Source organism: Petaurus breviceps, unplaced genomic scaffold (genome assembly GCF_028583685.1).
Source record: "Petaurus breviceps papuanus isolate PSGF00001 unplaced genomic scaffold, PetGlider_PUasm1.0 90919, whole genome shotgun sequence".
NCBI classification, from domain to species: domain Eukaryota; kingdom Metazoa; phylum Chordata; class Mammalia; order Diprotodontia; family Petauridae; genus Petaurus; species Petaurus breviceps.
Window position 1 is genome coordinate 11,772,033 of NW_027187378.1, and position 17,963 is coordinate 11,789,995.

General features: G+C 39.0%; 1 pseudogene; it reads left to right on the plus strand.

Annotated features, from left to right (window-relative positions):
* The first annotated feature begins 1,373 nt into the window (after window positions 1-1,373).
* On the plus strand, window positions 1,374-2,152 carry LOC138151769 (profilin-1 pseudogene; annotated as a pseudogene).
* Window positions 2,153-17,963: the final 15,811 nt, after the last annotated feature.

Consider the following 17,963-nt stretch of genomic DNA (forward strand, 5'->3'; position numbering starts at 1 on the left):
TTCTCCTCTCCAGGCTAAACATTACTAGTTCCTGTAACCAATGATAACATATCCGGAAATTCAGAGAGGACTCTATATATGATCTAAGAAGGACAGAGTGCACTGGGACTAGCACTTCTCTACTCCTGGACACAGTCTATCTGAACTTAAGATTCGCTTTTTGGGCTGCCCTGTCAAACTCAATGACATTGAACTTTCAGTCTGATAAAACCCACAGATCTTTTTCAGATAAATTGCTGTCTAATCACCCTTCCTTTCTCATCTTATATTTGTGAAGTTAATTTTTTGAATCCAAGTGTAAAACTTCATATTTGTTTCTATTAAATTTCATCTTATTAGATTCTACCCAATGTTCCAACCCATTTATTTGGGGAATGGCTAAGCAAATTACGATGTATGAATATGATAGAATATTATTGTTTCATAACAAATAGCGAGCATAAAGATTTTAGAGAGATGTAGTAATACTTGCATTAACTGAAGCAAAGTTAAGTAAGCAGAATCTTGATAACAATATATACAATTACTTCAAAATATGATGTAAATAGAACAACACTAAAAGTAGATGAACTTAAGTTGATTTCAGTGACAAAATTTGGTCCTAGAGAAGAGATAAAAAAATCACAATTACCTCTTTAAGTAGGGAGGTGATCAATGAACGTACATTCTGATAGATGTGGTTATTTTGTTGATTGATCTTGCTTAATTGTTTTTCTTTCTTACAAGGGTTCAATAGATGGATTTGAGGGCAGATAAAAAAAATGACTAGGTTAACAAAATGCATGACAAAAACTTTAAGAAGTTTTAAAAAAGAGAAAATCTAGGTAAACTATATCAATAGCATTTCCTTTATTGATCACTCAGTAATCATTTATTAAGTACCTACTATGTGCCAGGCACTGTGCTATAAGGCTGCAATACAAAAAGAGGAAAAAGACAATCTGCCCTCAAAGAGTTTGCAGTCTAACAAAGGAGACAACATGCAAACCAATATATACAAAGCAAGCTACACACAGGATAAATAGGAAATAATTCATAGGTGGAAGGCACTAGAGCTAAGAGGGGCCAGGAAAGGTATCCTGTAAAAGATGAGATTTTAGTTGGGACTTAAAGGAAGCCAGTGAAGTCATTAGTTGGATTGGAAATGGGAGAGTGTTCTAGACTTGAGGTATGGCCAGAGGGAATGCCCAGAGTGCAGAGATGGAGTGTGGGACGACCAGGAGACCAGTTTATTATCAATTTAGTAACCCTGTTCAAAAAAGGAAAAAGGTTAGTCTGTCGTGACCCATTCTTGATGAAACCATGTTAGTTTATTGTGATTGATACTTCCTTTCTTTAGTTGTTCACTAGTTATCCCTTTAATAATACAGTCTAGAGGCTGTGAGTCCGGACAGCAGCGCGTGTTCCGAGCTCTCTGCCACCCCTGCCCGCAGTAGCAGCAGAGCCAGACCGCCAGCGCTATGGCCGGTTGGAACGCCTACATCGACAACCTCATGGCGGACGGGACCTGTCAGGACGCGGCCATAGTCGGCTATAAGGACTCGCCCTCGGTCTGGGCCGCCATACCCGGGAAAACCTTCGCCAATATCACGCCAGCTGAAGTAGCTGTATTGGTGGGCAAAGATCGTTCAACTTTCTTCGTAAATGGGCTGACACTTGGGGGCCAGAAATGTTCAGTGATCAGAGATTCGCTGCTGCTAGATGGAGAGTACACCATGGACCTTCGCACGAAGAGCACTGGGGGTGCTCCCACCTTCAACCTCACTGTTACCATGACTGCCAAGACGCTAGTCCTGCTGATGGGGAAAGAAGGTATCCATGGGGGAATGATCAACAAGAAGTGTTATGAAATGGCTTCCCACCTTCGACGCTCTCAATACTGACCCTTCCTGTCCTCCCTTCTTCCCCAAGGCTTCTGCACCATTTCCCTCACCATTTTTTTTTGGGCCATTCCCCTACCCACTTGTTGCTGCCAAAACTACACCGGGGGGGGGGGGCCCACGTTGGATGGACAGGTGCTCCCTCCCCCTTTTCCTTCTGAACCTCTTTCCTGTGTGTAGTTGGGAAGATTTTTTTTTTTTTGAAAAAAAATTTTTTTTTCTGGAAACTTATATTGGAATATGAATAAAAGATTCTACTAATAAAAAAATAATACAGTCTAGAATATATAATATAATAAATACATTATTCTACAGTTTGTAAACTCTGTTCTCTTCCTTACTTCCTTGCTTCCTTTTCTTTCCTCCCTTTTTTCTTCCCTCCCCTCTCTCTTTCAAAATTGGGATGGTTACCTTTTTCAGTCTTATGATACCTCTCCCATTCTTCATTCTCTTCCAAAGATTACTGGCAGTGTCTCAGTAGTCAGGTACTGTTCAGGCAATATATATAGTTTATTTTGGTTTGGAGACTACTTCATTGAAGGCAGCTAAGTATCCTTTTCCTAGTTCTCTACTTAACTTGAGTATCAATTCCTTATCAGCTTTTTTGTATTATCCTTTCAAATGTAAACATTTTCTTTGGCAAGAAAACATCACCACCCTGTCCACTTTGAGAGTTGGCTCTCTACTTAGGCTTGCATAGAGTATGAGCTGTGTGTGCCCGGATGTGCCAGAATTCTTGAGGAGGACGTTACCACTTATCCTTTGGGCTCATGGGTGCCTCAGGAGTGTCAGGCACATCTAGCCCATGCTCTATGCAGGTCTATTGACCTATCCTCTCTTTGATTTTCCTCTTTCCCCCAGTAAAGTTTTTCAACTCTCCATTTGGTCAGACTTATTTTTACTTACCATCTTCAGCTTATTATGAAATTTAGCAGTCCTTACATTATTATTTACTGGTCAGAGTCACACTGTTTTCTCAAAAACACTTTAAAACACTATGTAAATGTCAGCTTTCATTTTTCGTAGTATCATTGTTATCATTGTTAATACAAATCATTCATAAAGGGACCAATGCTAAGAAATCCTGTTAGGTAAAATTTCAGGCCCACATACTTATTTTTTTTTCTTTTTCATTTGATAGTATTCTTATTTTTCCCAGTTTTATGTAAAGATAGTTTTCTTTTTTTTTTTTTGGAAGGGGGAAGGCAGGGCAATTGGGATTAAGTGACTTGCCCAAGATCACATGGCTAGTTTTTGTGTTAAGTATCTGAGGCCGGATTTTAACTCAGGTCCTCCTGGCTCCAGGGCTGGTGCTTTATTTACTACACCACCTAGCCACCCTTAAAGATAATTTCCAATGTTCATTTTTATAAGATTTTGAATTCTAATTTTTTTCTTTCTTTCACATCCCCCCCCTTAAGATAACAAGCAATCTGAGATAGGATATATATATATATATATATATATATATATAATCACATTAAACATTTTCACATCAGTCATTCTGTGAAAGAAGAATCAGAACAAAAGGGAAAAACCACGAGAAAGAAAGAACAAACAAAAAAATTGAAAATACTATGCTTTGATTTGCATTTAGACTTCATCAGTTCTTTTTCTGGATGTGGATAGCATTTTCCAGCACGAGTCTTTTGGAATTGTCTTGGATCATTGTATTACTGAGAAGAGCTAAGTCTATCATAGTTGATCACTGTACAATGTTGCCATTACTGTGTACAATGTTCTCTTGATTCTATTTACTTTACTTAGCATCAGTCCATGTAAGTCTTTCTAGGTTTTTCTGAAATCTGCCTGCTCATCATTTCTTATAGCACAATAGTATTTCATTACATTCATATACCACAACTTGTTCAGCCGTTCTCCAGTTGATAGGCATCCCCACAATTGCCACTTATTTGGCACCACAAAAAGAGTAATGGTCTATAGAATAGCACTGTATTTGTGAAAATGTACTCATTGAGAAAATACATGAGCCAGGGGAGGAAGTACAGCAGAAAGCATTTAATAAGAACAATAACTAGCATTTATATTATACAGAAACTTTGAGGTTTGCAAAGTGCTCTACAAATATCACCTCCTTTTATCCTCATAACAATCCTGGGAGATAGATAACATTATTATTCCTATTGTACTGATGAGAAAACTAAGACGAAAAGGTTAAATGACTTGCCCAGGGTAAGTATCTGAGGCTAGAGGTAATTTTTGTACATGTGGGTCCTTTTCAATTATTTTATGATCTCTTTGGGATACAGTGGTATCACTAGATCAAAGGGTATGCACAGCTTTCTAGCCCTTTGGGCATAGTTCCAAATTGTTCTCCAGAATGGTTGGATCAGCTCACAACTCCACCAACAATGAATTAGTGTTCCAACTTTCCCACATCTTCTCTAACATTTATCATTTTCCTTTTCTGTCATATTAGCCAATCTGATAGGTGAATTAGGTGTCATAGTAGCCAATCTGGTACCTCAGAGTTGTTTTAATTTTCATTCTCTAATCAATAGTGATTTAGAGCATTTTTTCATATGACTATAGATAGCTTTAATTTCTTCATCTGAAAACTGCCTATTCATATCTTTTGACCATTGATCAATTGATGAATGACTTGTATTCTTATAAATTTGATTCAGTTCTCTAGATATTTGAGAAATAAGCCCTTTATAAGAAGCACTCGTTGCAAAAATTGTTTCCCAGCTTTCTGCTTTTCTTCTAATCCTGATTGCAGTGATTTTGCTTCATAAACCCTTTTAAATTTAATGTAATTAAAATTATCCATTCTGCATTTCATAATGTTCTCCATCTCAGGGTCATACTTTTAAAAAAATTCTTCATTACCTGCCTTGCAGAAATATATATATATATATATATATATATATATATATATATATATAATCTTTTTCTTTAAGAAATCTAATTGGCCTGAATAGATGAACAAATAAATGAAAAAGCATTTATTAAGCACTTAATATGTGTGTATTCCCTAAGTACTAGGGAACACAAATAAAAAATTTAAGATCATTTCTGCCTCAAGAAGCTTATATTCTTAATAGGAAAGAGGATACATATATGAGAATTGATCAGTCTCCTGTCCAATCTTATCAGTCTCTTTAGATAAAAGATCTTTTTTCCCCTTCCTCTTAGTAATAATTTCTCTTTATCTTCTTAGAATTTCATTCATGTCTTCAATCCATTCTGTACTGAATTCCCAAGAAGAATAGTTCATGGAATCCTATGTATCTTTTGTTTGAACCCTTTGAAAAACACTCTTAAAATTTAGAATATTTGTCTGAGGATGCCTGACTTTACCCTTATCTGTCTCAGCTTCTAAGTTGTAGTATTTGTATTCCCCGAAGATTTCCATCATTTCTGCCCCAGCAATCAGGATTTCCTCAATTGGAACAGTCAGATTTGGAAGTGAATTTTTCCTTGTTGGATATTCTACCTTCTGAAGGATGGAATAATTCAGGCAAGTTAAGAACAGTTCCTAGGAGTTCTACTTTAAGGGGAGAGAGAGAGAGAGAGAGAGAGAGAGAGAGAGAGAGAGAGAGAGAGAGAGAGAGAGAGAGAGAGAAAGGAGGTGGGGTGGGGAGGGAGACAGACAGACAGAGAAGAGATGGAGATGGAGATGGGCAGAGGAGAGAGAGGAGAGGAAGAACAGTTCAGTAAATATCTGGACCCCCATCACTATTACATTAAGCCTCCATCCCAAATTCTGGATTTACTTCTTAAAGTCCTCAGCTATTTCCTTTCTCCTTCCAGATGTATCTATGATATATTCCAAAGATAATATTACTTCTGTCAATCTTTACCTAAATGCAGCTAGGTGGTGCAGTAGATAAAAGAAGGCCTGAGTTTACCTCTAGCCTCAAATACTTACCCTGGGCAAGTCATTTAACCTGTTTGCCTTAGTTTTCCATCAGTAAAATGGGACTAATAGTGGTATCTATGTCCCAGGGTTGTCATGAGAATAAAAGAAGGTAATATTTGTAGAGCACTTTGCAAACCTCAAAGTTTGTATATAATATAAATGCTAGCTAGTGTTCTTGTTAAATGCTTTCTATTCTACTTCCTCTCCTGGTTCATGTATTTTTTCAATGAGTATATTTTCACAAATACAGTGCTATTCTATAGATCATTACTTTTTAATATGCCTTTTTTATTATTACTTTTTATGCCTTTCAGACATAAGTCTCATCACACCAAATCTTAGTAATACTTATGAGGCCAATGCTGACTCTATTAGGATCCCCCTTGTTTATTATCTATTTGTTGTTTTTTGGTTATGTTCAGCTCTTCATCACCCCATTTGGGGTTTTTTTTGGCAAAGATACTAGACTGCTTTGCCATTTCCTTCTCTAGCTTATTTTACAGATGAGGAAACTGAGGCAAACAGGATTAAGTGATTTGTCTATGGTCACATAGCTACTAAGTGTTTGAGGTCAAAATTGAATTCATATCCTCCTGACTCCAGGCCCTGTGCTCTATACACTGTACCACCTAGCTGTGCATTTGTGTATTTGTGCATTTGTATCTGAAGTCATAGATTTTATTGCTACCTTCCTTCTTGGACCTTTGTCTGGTATTTTTCTGGGCATTTCTTCTACATTGAAGCCCTCTCCATGGTATTCAGCTTGGTAGATATACATAGGCAATCTTCTCTTTCCCTCTTTCTTTGAAATTGAAAACACTTTTGATTATGTTTGCAAAATTTGAGGCAAATGTGTTCTTAACAGCTCTTTCCCAGTATATTCCATACATCATTAGAAGCCCATCATTCTTTTCTTTTAAGCTGCACTGGACATCCAAATCCCATTTTCAGACTTGATCTTCTTAACCAGCTTTGCTTCTGACATTTTCCTTTCCATTCTGATACCTGTCTTCAACTAGCATCAATGATGAAAATACTACCTGTGTCCATAAACTCTTCATAATGTTTAAGCTATGTTTTCTAGATTCCTTTTGTCAGTATCATTTGTGTTTATATGAATCACTAGAAGGGAGTAGTAGTCATCTGGGTTAATGAATTTGGAGAGGTCAGACAGGGTTTTAGGATCATAATAGATGTTTCTATTGAGGTTATCAGGTCAGCAAATGGCTACTCTAATAGTCCTTAGTAGGAAGTCATCAGCATCTGTGCCTACCCCTTTTTCCTCTGCTCTGATCCTTCCTAGAAGATCTCTTACCTTTTGGCTTAGATCCACATCATCCCTCAGAAGAGAAGCAGTTGCTTTCTCCTCATAAGGGCCTTCTCTTCAGGAAGAGTCTCACATCTTTACCTAGCTTCAAGTGCCAGGAGATCTTTTTTCTTCCCTTTCCCCTCTATGTCAATACCATCTTGTCATGGGTCAAGTTTTCCCTTTGCCTCTTCAAGTTTTTTTTTTCTCTTTTGTTTTTCACTTTGAAGCTGGTTCTTTGTTTGGGGAATACTTCATTCTCCCTAGCAACCAGGAAAGTGAAAAAGCTTTCCCTTCTGCCTTTTTATACTTAATGCAAAATTCTCTTTATTCTCTAAACCTGCTGGAAATGAGCTCCTCAAATCTTATCTCTCTTGCTAACAGATTCCCAGGAAAAATTCTGTGGGAAACTCAGAAGTTCTTAGTAAAGTAGGAAACAAGGTCATTTGCTAGGGGTGTATGGGGATAAACATTATAGGCTCATAGGATCATAGATTTAGAGTTAGAAGTAACTTCAGAGGTCATCTGGTCCAACCCCCTCATTTTATAGGAGAAAACTGAGTCTCAGAGAAGTTAAGAGACTTGGCCAGGGTCACATAGGTAAGGACTTAAGAAAAGTCTAATAGCAGCTATGGAGAGCATGATAAGAGTTGGGTAGGAGAAAAATAAAAGGATGATGGAGCACTATGAAATATCTAACAAATGAGATTAGATGGTGTGTGTTTGTAACAATCACTTGACCTAATTCTGTGACTTTCTCTAGCAATACTTGGATACCTAAGAATGATGTGGTAATAGGTCATCATAATGTGATTTACCCACATTGGGAATCAGTATGGCTAGAGGGCAAGGGATTTTATGGAGCTGGGGTAAGTACTGTTGGAATGGCTAATGATAGATGGAAAAGCAAGTAATGCCAAGAAGGATCTAATAGACTGAATGAAAATGGAAGGAATATGATACTACAAGTTATTCTGAAAAAGAGCAAGGTGAGTAAGAAAGGTAGAAGCATAGAATATTGTATTAGAGAGGGCAATTTTAGGTCTTAGAGGTAAGACAGTTTGGAATGATGGTGAGGATTAATGGCCATGCTTTTGAGTAGTTGAAGTATAATGGATATGAAAGGGCTTTTGGAGATCAAGGAACTATGAAGCCATAGTTTTTGAAGGGTTATCAATGTGTAAACTGAAGTGACCAATAATGATATGATAGGAACTGATGTATAAAGGAAAATTTATCAAAGAAACTCATAGAGTAGCCTAGAAGTCAACAAATGTGATGCTACAGCATGCTAGATGGTAGAGATTGTTATTAATATAACAAGACTTCACCTATAAGAGTTTTATTTTTATTTGTAGCAATAATCTTAGGACTTGGGTTGCTTGTCCGCCTTGGGGTTTCTAGCTGTCACCATTATCTAGCTTTACTCAGTCCCCCAAATACTCGTTTACCTACAAGAAAGAATACACATTCTGTTGTCTACATTTGCTCCCCCCTAAAGAGGCCACCACCCCTCCTTTGTGCTATATCTTCCTACAATGCACCATGGAAAAACATTCAGGAAAGATACATAACATTATGGTATTGCTGTGAGCTTAGCAGCTGCTACAGCTAGGGGGTATTTCCAGAAGTACAGGCAGATGTAGGCAGCATAAGTACAGACAAACCACAGTAAAATTTTGAGAAAAAAACCCAAACATTATTGCAAGCCTCATTTCCCTGGATGAAGTGTTATGTTGGAGCCAGCTCTGTTGGCCTGATTGTTAGATGTCCGGTGTGAGTTCTTAAACCTCAGAAATCAGCAAGCACTAGAAGTCAGAGCTTGATTTATTGTTTTGTTGATTAAGAAAGTGATGGAGAAAATGTTAATAATGCAGAATAAACTTTAAAAGTGTTCCCTGCATATATATATGTGTGTGTGTGTGTGTGTGTGTGTGTGTGTGTGTGTATGTGTGTGTGTGTATATATATAATTTTTTTTTTGAGAACCAGTTGTCAAACATTTACCAGCATACCACTAAAAAGATATTAGAAAATTTCAATACTTTGGGCTAGGAAGCTCCAAGTTAATGTGGGTCATGTCATATGTGTTATGAAAAAAACCTGTTCCTTTTGCTATCTCTGCTATGGGATCAACAGTTGCAAGAATCAGTTTGATGTTTCTACTGGTGTATGCAGAGATTTTAAAGATTGGAAAGGGGGCTACTCTAGAGGTAATTTGGTGGCTGCAGAAACCACCCAGCCATGCAGAATGGAAGAGTGGGGAGTATATTATTACTTAGTGAGCTGTTTGTGGGGTACAGTTTGGGAGGTACAGAGCAGCAGCAACCAGTGTATTTGACCTTGGTTATCTTCCCTTAATGTTGTCCTGGAGTGTGTGTTGGAGAGATGTTATGTCAGTCTGAATTTACCGCTACAGTACCACTGAGGTACCTGCACAGGTTGTATTTGAGTTTGGAGAAACAAAGAAAGATGAATCTGTGAAGTCAACTCTAGTCAGGCAGTGTCTCTTACCAACTAAGCTTATATCTGGCCAACTAGTCTTGCTCATACCTGAAAAGGGTCTTAGGTGATTGTGGGCAATGTAGTAGTAGATTCCAGGCTTCCTTTGATTCCTCCTGGCTGAATGTTGGTTATGATTTCTGATCTCTTCTGACCAACCACACAAACTTGTCTTCTTCCCTTCCTTCCCCAGACTGTTGTTCCCAGCATGGCCTAACTTCAAACTTGACCTTGTATCTGTGCACCTCAATGAATTCCATCTGACTCTTTCAGCCTTGGTGGTGCCCACTAACCAGTCCATTTCCATTGGTGACATTCATCTACCAAAGGAAATAGCAAAGTTTATTGATGATCTTTAAGTCATACCCCAGCCTTCCATAAATACTCCAAAGGAATCAGGACTTGTTCTCAGTTTCACTCCCTTTTCTTCTCTGACATTCTACTTTCAAAATTGTAGGGAAAGAAGTTCCCACTGATGAGGTATGGGCTCTGGGAGTCCCCTGGAGCTCTCCTTGAGTCCTTGAGGTACAGGCTCTGGGAACCTCCCTTGGACTCTTGATTAAATTGTCTCATTTGATGAGGCACTTGCATGAGGCAATAAGCCTTACATTGTGGCTGGGCCCAGACCTCTAGCCTAGTTACTAACTACTAACTACCGTGTTTCCCCAATAATAAGACCTATCCCGAAAATAAGCCCTCCCCTTACTGTGTAAGATTCCTCTAAAATAAGCCCTCCCCCAAAAATAAGCCCTATTGAGATTGCTACTGTAGTGAAGGTGATCCCCTGCGGGGGGCCCCCCCCCCAGCGAAATGCACGCCCCGCTTCGACCTGCATCCAGTCAGAGCTGCAGCAGTGAGCACATCATCCTGTTCTTCCCCAGTGATTTGCTTATTGAATAAAGGTACATTTTTTTGTTCACATTTACCTGTTTATTAAAATTGCTGTCAATGTTCATTAAAATAAGCCCTCCCCTGAAAATAAGCCCTCTGGTGTTTTTCTGTCCAAAAAATTAATAAGACAGTGTCTTATTATCGGGAAACAAGGTACTAACTCTAGCCTAGTTACTAGCCTAGCCCTCCATTGTTCATCTACTTATGATCCACCCTTGGACTGGCCTAGCCCACCATTGTCTGTAGTCTCCAGGACTTCCCACCCTTAATCACTCATTGACCTCATTAACTCCTCCTGAAGACCCTCCCCCAACCTCCTCCCCAAACCACCCCTAGATTCCTCCCACAACCTTCTGTATATAAGACCCTGTCTTGTCTTCATGTTTGTGAGAGCACCATAGAATGTGACCTAGCACAGACTTACTCTGTGTCCAATACAAGCGAACTTTTAATAAAACTTTATTTTTCTTCGGCTGAGAAGACTCAAGCTGAATTCACTTGGCAGGACCCGGCGTGCTGGTATTTTGGGGTCTCCAGAGCAACCCTAACCCTCTTTCTGGGTAACCTCTTCAGCACTAAGCAGGGTGAGGTGGAAGGGAATGAGAACAGGAGCAGCTTTTAAGGCAGTGGCATCATTTATTCTCATCCATCTATAGACAAGTACTATAAGTTCATCGAATTAGTGACTCCATGTTCTTCAAGACCTTAGTGGGATATTTAATTTAGATTAGAGGCTCCCTGGCCCCTCTCTGGGGTGGGAAATGTTTGGTTCTGCTCTGGGGCTCTTTTCTCTGCTGCTGTTGGAACCCATGCTATATCCTACCTGGAAAGAGGACAGAAAGCTAGTCCTTGTTCCATTCCTGAAGGAACTTTTCTGCATTTGGACCTTTCCTAAAAAGCCGGATGTAGAAAAATAGTATGATTATCAGGTCTCATCAGGGACTCACAAGACTATCCCCAGAAAAGTACAGAGAGAACCAGATGTCCCAAAACTTGAGCTTTAAAATTAAAACTGCAACAAGACTTTTGCAGAGACCTTCTGTGAGGAACCTGATAAAAAACCACATGGCTTCTGATTTATCTATTAATACATTTTGGAATTTGATGCTCAGCAGGCCCTTTGCTAGTATTTCTAGTTGATTTTTCCTAATTCACAGCGTCCCCCACCCCCTCCTCTCCCATTTCCCCCACTAGGCCCACAAGTGAACGTCAGAACAATTCATCATTTACTTTACTCAACAAACCTAGATCCTACCTCCTAGAATCCATTTGATGACAGACTTGTATTTATCCCCAGTGCTTTACTCTTGGTATAAAAGTTCATTTTAAAAGACAAAGGCATTTGTGAAAAGGTCCTGAAATAGCTTGATTCAGAAGGGGGAGAGGGTGGAATAAATGATCTGTTCAGAATCTCTGATGATAGGAGCTTATTGAATAATTTATAGTCCTGGAGGCCACCTCCACAAGTCTGTGCTCTGGGTGGCACTTAGTATGTGAACAGTCTGGGGAGTCAGGGTACCTGTAACAATTCAGAAAAAAAGCATTCTATTCCTTTGCTGCTAGAGGAATGAAAGTGAGAGTTGGAAGCCTGGGGGCAATGCCATTAATGGTTAGAGGCTATATATAGGTGAGCTGGTATTTTGGGGCTCATGGATTTTTAATAATCAAGAAGTCTGAAGGCTTTTCTGCTGTCCATTATTACTAAAGGGACTTCACTATTGGCCAGGTTGAGACAATCCTTTTTCTCTTAATAAAACTTGTGTTACCTTGGGGAAAATTATATAACCTCACTGAGCCTCAGTTTCCTCACTTGTAAAATGAGGGGATTAGATGGTTTTTAAGGTTTTTAAGATCCCTTTCTTCTCTAGATGTATGAATTCTTAGCAAAATGATAAGTTTGTCTTGGGTGTTATTCCACCTTCTCTTTTCTGTACCATCTTTACCCTTTATTACCCTTTCCTGATATACCCAATGCCCTCAGGAAGCTATGAACACTTTACTCTGGCTTGCTTTCCTGGCAAAGTTTCCTTTAATTTAAATTCTTCCTTCTTCTTTGATTTCACATCCACTATTCTAACTTCTTCAGCACTCTTTCAAACCATTTTTACACTAATATGTGTGATAATTAAAAAGGTTTGGGAGACAGTTTCTGGGTAATTTAATCATTTTATTAAGAAGGTCAGCATGTTATTAATAAAAGGATTTTGCTCTCTCTTAGATCAAAGACAATCGAGGTGGTGGTCTCAGGGCCTATATGTTCTTTCAGAAGAGGAGTGGCATTCAACTCTGACTGGTTAATACAGTGGGAGGTAGGCTATATTAAAATGAGGGGTGGAGAGGGACAACACATCGACCTTGGACCTAGAGTCTTATCTCTATACCCAGACCACCCTCCAGCCTTGGGCATCTAGTCAAAGAATTTATCCCCACCCAAACCTGAGTAGAACGCAATGGGCTTCCCCACCTTAGATTAAATTCTTTGTAAGGTAGAGTGAGTTTGACCAAGATTGAGGAAAGTTATTTTAATCTCATCAGTAATTGTCCTTCAAGAGACTGAACTTTTTACTTTTTAACATCAGGACTTTAAAAGGAGAGACCTCTGGATTTCCTCAAATTATTGGTTATTAATAATTATTTCTCTCATTTTTGTTGAAAAAAACTTATGATAGTTTTATGTTTGCTCCTAACAGTATTTTAACAGGAACCTTCAGTGCCTTAATCAAAGAACTAAGTACTGTGGGAATTTAGGGGCAGTAATGACATAGGAATCAAAGAAATTATAGGATTACAGAAAGGGGTGGGCTGAGAAATCATCGGCTCTAGCCCTCTCATTTTTATGAATGAGGACCCTGAGACCCAGAGATATTAACAATATTAGACAGATAGTAAGTGATTTGAGCCTGGCACCTCTGATTCTTTTCCTTTAAGATTTACTTAAAATTTCATCTTCTGCCAGAACCAGTGAGGGAGACCTTGATGAGCCTATAAAATCAAAAGGCCTACAGCTAGTGTCCTTAAACTTTTTTGCACCAGGGACCACTTTGGCAGTAAAGTCTATGAATCTGGTCTCAGAAAATGTTTTTAAATGCATAAAATAAAACCCATAGGGTTGTAAAGCAAACCAATTAAATTGAAAAACAGTTATATTAGAACACTAAATAATAGCAACAACAAGTTCACCCATGCCAGATTAAGAACTGTAATAGAGAAATGCAAATTAATGCAACTCTGAAGCTCTGATCGATATCCTGCCATCTTGGCAAAATGGACAGAAGAGAAAAATGACAAATAATGGAAGAGGCTATGGACAGAGAAGCACACTGTTGGTGGAAGCATGAATTAGTCTAGCCATTCTCCAAGGCAATTTGGAACTATGTCCCTGAAGCTATTAAACTATGAATACCCTTTGACCTAGCAATACTAGGCCAGTCCCTCAGATGGTCATTGTTGTTCATCCTTCCAGAAGAGGACCAATGACATTATGGGGTTAATGTCTTGACTTGCTCTTGAATTGGACTTAAATGAGGCAGAGCTGCAAAAAGTCATCAGTTTTGCCCTCTCCTCCAGAGGCAATGGAGTCCAGTGGCAAGACAAGTCAAGTCGACTGGTGATGGCCTCAAAGAGATCAAAGAAAGATGGAAAGTTTCCATATGTACAAAAATATTTATAGCAGCTCTTTTCGTTGTGTTTAACCATTGGAAACTAAGGGGATGTTTATCAGTAGTGAAATGACTAAATAAATTATGTTATATGAATCTAATAAAATACTATTTTGCTTGAAGAAATGGATGGAAGGGAAAGTTTCATAGAAAAAGTAGGAAGTGGTAAGGGTTGTACTAATTGATGCAGAGGGAAGTAAGAACTGAGAGAATAGTTTCTAGAATACTACAACTCAGTAAAGAAAAAGAACTCTGTCAGTGCAATGACCAACCTTGATTTGGGAGGACTGATGAAAAAGCATGCTATACAGCTCCTGACAGAGAAGGGATGGACCCAGGATGCAGCATGAGACATACATTTTGGGGGAATTAGTTTTGCTTGACTAGGTACATTTGTTTCAAGAGTTTTCTTTTTACAGTGGGAGGGAGAGAAAATAAATGCTTAATTGAAAAAAAAAAAAAAAGAAATCAAACCACCTAACTGGATGGTTGCTTTGTGTTTCTTTATCAAGCCTGGAGGTGCTGTAGTTCAATTAGTGATTTCATGTTTGAATTCCTTATAGCATTCCTTTTGTGACCATAGTTATTTGCTGCAGCGAATTTCCTGGAGTAGTTCTGCAGTGATAAAATCATACTAAAGACTTTCTTATCCCTGTTTCCTGAAGCTATTCTCAACATATAATCTGCCTAGAGAGGACCAGCCTCTGAGATAAGTTAGTGAGACACCATTGTAATGAACTTAGCCTTAGCATACTGTAAGGAACTCAATGCTTAGCACAGTGCCTAGCACATAGTAGGCACTAAATAAATGTTTATTGATTGATTTATTGAGCTTTGATAAGATTCCTTCCCCTCTCCATTAGTTTAAGGCCAAGGAAGGTGTAGGAAGGATTATTAGATTCAGCATACTAATTAACTCAGTCAGGATTGTGGTAGCCTTTCCTCTAGGAACTTACATTCTAATGGGAAAAGATAAGACAAATGACATCTTCAAAGTAGATATGGAGGGTTGCTACCTGCCTGACTATGTGGTTTGGAGTTGGTGAATGCAAAAGGACTCCTATCTGAGCCCCAAGTAAGAAGAGAATTGGGGCTATTGGGAGGAAATTTGTATTAGCTGTAAAGGAGATACTACTGCTAACTCAACCATAGAACCAAGAACCCTGAACCTACCATTCCAAGAGACTACCACAGAAAAAAATTAGACTATTGAATAGTGTGAAACATTGTCAATTACTCCCTTGGCATATACATATTTTTTGTAAATAGGATCCTTATAATTTTTTTTTCTGAGTCAGTGCCAAATAACTACTTCTAGTACATGAAGAATTAGCCTGTGGTTAAGGTGGGATTAATACTGCAAGTAGTCATTGGAGGAGGATGGGTCAAAGGATATGTGGGCCAATAGCAGGAGGAGCACAGTTCATTTCAGGATATGGAAACAACTTTCTACATGGAATACACAAGAAGTCTCTTGCACACTCCCAGGAAGGAGTTCAGTTTGGGCTTCAGTAGAGATCTGGGACCTTAGAGGTCATCTACTCTATTACATTCCTTACAAACTAATACAATGAAATAATATTTGTAAAATGCTTAGCACAGTGCACATCACAGTAGGCGCTATATAAAGGCTAGTTATTTTCATTATCATCAAGACAAATTTCTACTATATGTGACAAATGAGAAGTCCAAAAGACACAATTCCTGGGCAAGTCATAATCAGTTGTGTTAATTATGACTAGGTGATGGTCACTGGCTTTCTCTCATAAACCACAGATGAACCTTGGGGTACACTAAATGCTTAAAAAGCCTTTGGAAAAGAGTGCACACCTGAGGGTGGAAACCAGCTCTGATTAGCTAACAACCAATGAGGGTGTAGATTAGAAGGTGAACAGAAAGCCTTCAGCTCTTCTACTGAGGATGGGATGGGGCACTGCTGCCTCCAGAAATCTGGACAAAGGTATCTATCTCAATCCAGTCAATGACTAATGGTAGGGTAAAAATTCCACCTAGATAAGATTCTCTTCTTAAAGTCTTCTAGTTGGGTGGGGTGCCACCAAAATCAAGAAGAATGTGCCCTGAGGATTTGGGCAGTCTCAGTTATCTGCAATGTCCTTCAAAAGGACTGGGCTTTGAAGGAGGAAATAGAGAAAAGACTCTGGATCCCCCCATATTAGTAATTGGTTATTAATAATTACTTCTTTCATACATATCAGGTAAGTGATCACTCATCCTTTTTGTTTTAAAGTCATCTAACAATCTGGGGAAGCCCATTCTACTCCTGATTCTTAGATGAGGTATAGGGATATGAAGAGGGTGAGGCAGATCAGTCCCTTTATTAAGGTTTAAGGTTTAGATTAAAGGTGCTTGAGACCCCAAAATATCAACATGATGGGTCCTGCCCAATGAATTCAACTCAAGTCTTCTCTCAGCCAAAGTAAAACAAACTTTATTAGAGATTTGCCATAATGGGTGAAGGAGCTTAAGTATATGTGAAGCTTGTATTGACAAGCAGGCCAGAATAATCTGACAGTGAGTCTCTGCTAGATAACTCCCAGCCCCTTCATGGAGGCTAGATGCATCTTATATAGAGAAAGATTATGGGAGGGATCTAGGGGTGGTCTAGTGGAGGAGTCAAATGAGGTCAGACTCCAGTAATGACATTAAGGGCGTGGAAGAGCTGAAGGCTACCTAGAAATGACTGACAATGGAGGGCTAGGTTAGTTCAAGGGTAACAGATTTGGGTATAGATATTTTGATAGGATCTAGAGTGGGAAGCAGATGGACAATGGAAGGCTAGACTAGTAAGAGTAAGAGATTAAGGCCTAGCTATAATGAAAGGCTTATGGCCTCAGGCAAATGCCTTGTCAAGTGGGATGATTCAATCAGAGGTTAAGGGGTTTTCCCAGAACCTGTACCCCATCTCTGTGGGCAGAGCCAGGTACAGTCATGTTTAAGATGCCAGAATTATGGTCATTAACAGAAGTACTAGACAGGTTGGAAATCAGACTCTGGGATAGACAGTGAGGTCAAAGACCACAGCTAAAAGTAAACTAGTTGGTATTTTAAAAATCAAAGCATCATAGATGATAGGATTTAGAGTTGGAAGGGATCTTAAATCTACTTCTCATTTTTTTTTTTTTTGCCTTTTGGAGGGCAATTGGGGTTAAGTAACTTGCCCAAGGTTACATGTCTAGTATTTTTGTGTGGGTGTTAAGTGTCTCAGGCCGGAACCGAACTCTGGTCCTCCTGACTCCAGTGACGGCCGCTTTACTCACTGCGCCACCTAGCAGCCCCTCTAATTCTCATTTTACAAATGAGGAAATCAAGGTTGAGAGACATTGATTGTCATGCCCAAGGCATACCAGTACTAAATAGCAAATTTGGGTTGTTAGAAACTGGAAAGGAACACATAGTCTTGGAAGATTGTTTCCATAAGCACTAAATTGAGTGTGCTTTCATAGGCAGCTGGGTCTCAGAGTTCTTTCCCTAAGGAGCTGTGAGAGATAGGTGGACATACAGGGCTGGGAGGCCAACTTTGTTGGAGGGCCTTGTCTAGGCCCACAGCAGCAATGATGGAATGAAACAAGGAGAGATCATGGCCAGCTCACTGCTGCAATAAAAGATTACTCTCTGGAGCAGAAAAGTTGCATAAGCCAAACCATCATCTCACTGACACCTACTACTGCCCTTTGTATTATATAGTTCTGATCCAGGTTTATAATGTTGCTACAGAATGAAGAAATGAACAAATGAAAAAGTATCACTAGAGAACTTATGCTAACCTGTGATAAGCTCTGGGATACAGTAGAAAAAATAATGAGACAGTCTTTGCTGTCA